This window comes from Octopus bimaculoides, chromosome 15 (genome assembly GCF_001194135.2).
Source record: "Octopus bimaculoides isolate UCB-OBI-ISO-001 chromosome 15, ASM119413v2, whole genome shotgun sequence".
Classification (NCBI taxonomy): domain Eukaryota; kingdom Metazoa; phylum Mollusca; class Cephalopoda; order Octopoda; family Octopodidae; genus Octopus; species Octopus bimaculoides.
Window position 1 is genome coordinate 47,678,463 of NC_068995.1, and position 2,911 is coordinate 47,681,373.

The following is a 2,911-nucleotide window of genomic DNA, read 5'->3' on the forward strand; positions in this document are numbered from 1 at the left end:
AAAGTCGTGTTTATTTGCTTGCTTGTCAATGGACAAGATATCTCAAGAACCGCTGGATGGATTCGGATGAAACTTTCAGGAATGTTTGGCCTTATGACTGGCACAAACTGACTAGATTTTGCAATCGATCCGGTACCGGACAAGGATTCTGGATTATTTTTACTGTTTTTTTTTTTTTTACTTAATTTTTGAGAGCAGTTGGGTTCATTTTTAGTATTCCCGTTTGTGAGAGCAGACGAGTTTAATTCAGATATTCTCATTTTAAAAATCATCTCCAGCTAATCGTTGAGAGGATGTTGGTGTTGCCTTGGTGGAGGTTTGCACTCTCTGGGTAAGTATTGCCTACAAATGACCGCAACAAGTAAAAGACAAAAGATAAAATACAAATATTGGAAACTCACCTTTCTGGCATTCATTACTGCGGAAGTTATCGATTGCCATATGAACTGCAATTTTCACTTCTTCCCCAATACAGATAGCCTGTCCGGGTCGTGGCCCATGATTACTGTTCCTGCCAATGCCTGTAGGGAGGCCGTTCTTGACACCCTTGAAATAATGTGATGAGGTATTGTTGTGTGATGACCCATTTCTGGTGGTGGCGGAGGAAAACAAAGACAAGAAGTAAAAGGACTTTCATACATATAATATATAGGAAAATAAAGCAACTGCTGTAATCTTACATGTAATGAAACATAATGTGTCCTGTCGGTCACACGAGAGGGAAGGAAGAGAAAAACAATCAATAGAGTGAGTGACAGTCAGAGGCAGTAAAGCAGGCAAACAGCTTTCGAAAGTTTTACTCTACAGACGCTGGTAGTTACATCAAAACTGCAAATTTTTACTGTGAACTGTATTTAGTTTATCAGTTTCATACTCATACGCACAGATACATAAACAAGTTATGTGAACGATAACACACACACACACATATATATATATACACGTAGTACCATGCGAGTCTTCGGTCACTTTTAACTATTGTAAATTTCTACTAATTGCCAACTTATAAGTGGAGGTTCCACATTGCGTTTTTATGGTCCCTGTTAGTGTATGTTTCCATTCATGTGCGTTAACTACAGCATTAGTGGTTTAGCTCTTATTTCTAGCAATGTAGGTGTTTCCTAACATCCTAGTCACATTTGTTTATTTTTACGTATTTTGACCATACTATATATATATATATATATATATATATACACACACACACATACATATATATACACACACATACATATATATGTATACACACATACATATATATATATATATATATATATATATATATATACACACACATATATATATACACACATACATATATACACACACACATATATATATATATATATTTGTGACACACACACATATATATATACACACAGGAACATTTTGCTCGTGTTATAAGCTGTATGTATGTTTGTGTTTACATGTACATACATACATACACACACGTATTTGTGTGTATATATGTGTATATAAGTACGTGTGTGTGTGTCCAGGTCTTGATGTTTTGCCAAAGACCTAAATTTTAACAGACCAGATGACTGTGGTGGAGGAAGAATGAAACTAAACAAATCGGAACACAACGAACGTGTATCAACATTGTTAGGGATAACAAAAAAAAAAAAATCAAAGACAGATTTTAAAAATCAATCCACGGGTAAATTGTAAAGGTAGATTAAAGGTATGGCATAAATAATCACCTGAAATTGGCGCCAGTCTGTGGAGAAATCACATCATAAACAGGGGTGAATGCTCGCGAGCGACTCTGATAGCCACCTGACGCCATTGCAAGTAGCAAGAGCCTAGCTTTAACAGATTCGTATTACACACGGAAATGTTTTATAAAGAATTCCTGGTAAATTTGAGGTTGTTTTACTTGGATTTATGGAATATTTCAACAAATATAAGACTGAAAAAAAATAAATCAAAGAATATTGTTATCGAATTTTGTCACATTTCCTGTATTTGATTCGTCATTTCGCTAACAGGCGTATGTGTTTACAAATATAGACTTTGTTTTTATTTCGTATAAATCGTTATTTCTGTAAACAAAGTGGCGTTGTTTTTGTAAAATATTAGAATATTAATTAATGCATAAATATTTATTATTAAAATTATTGTTTTATTATTGTTATAACTATTTCGAACGTATGTAAAATTTTTCTGAAAATGAAATGAATTTTATTGTTTGTTTACAAAATTTGTTCAAATGTTTTGGTGATTGGTTTTAAAAACAAAACATGCCTTTCGATGTTTACGATGTCTTTAACAAGAATTTATTTAATCAATGTTACCTTATTACAATTATATTCAACTTTCATTTTAACCAGACCTTATTTTATTCACACTTCGACAGATTTTCAGTTTACGACGCGTGCAAGTATGTTTAGTTCACTTTACAATCAAATGTTTCAGTCTTTTTTTTTTTTTTTTTTAACAAAAGTTTAACCTTACCTAAACTGTTCTTATATATATAACCAATATCTTCAGCCTGAAGCTAACAATGTGTCGTTGTTGCTTTTACGTATTGTTTTAGCACGTAAAATAAAAAAAACAAAAAACAAACTGAAAGTAAAATGTGAGGTAAAAAGAAAAATGAAAGTAAAAAATAAAAAAAAAAACGACAATATAAAATACGGAAGAATTGAGAGTAATTTCCCTATTTATTTCTTGAATACTCTTTAAATCATTTTGCGACAACAGGTACCAACGTTTATTCTAGCAACAAACGATGTATCAAGTGCTGCATATCGGATAATGCATGGGAATTTTGACACTTGAACCCAAATAATGTCATCATTCAAACGCATTCAATTGAAAGATGAACATTGGTTAAAAAGAAACTGCACTGACTATGAGGGACGAGCAATGTTTTATTCATATCCTACTCCCACGAACCCATATGAGG

General features: G+C 32.6%; 1 long non-coding RNA gene across 1 annotated transcript; it reads right to left on the reverse strand.

Moving 5' to 3' along the window:
- Positions 1 to 265: 265 nt before the first annotated feature.
- On the reverse strand, positions 266 to 2,603 carry LOC128249516 (uncharacterized). The gene is made up of 3 exons (XR_008265633.1): positions 2,458 to 2,603; positions 1,704 to 1,912; positions 266 to 589 (listed from the first exon to the last, which is right to left on the reverse strand). It is a non-coding gene; the product is annotated as an uncharacterized LOC128249516 (long non-coding RNA).
- Between the last annotated feature and the right edge of the window lie 308 nt (positions 2,604 to 2,911).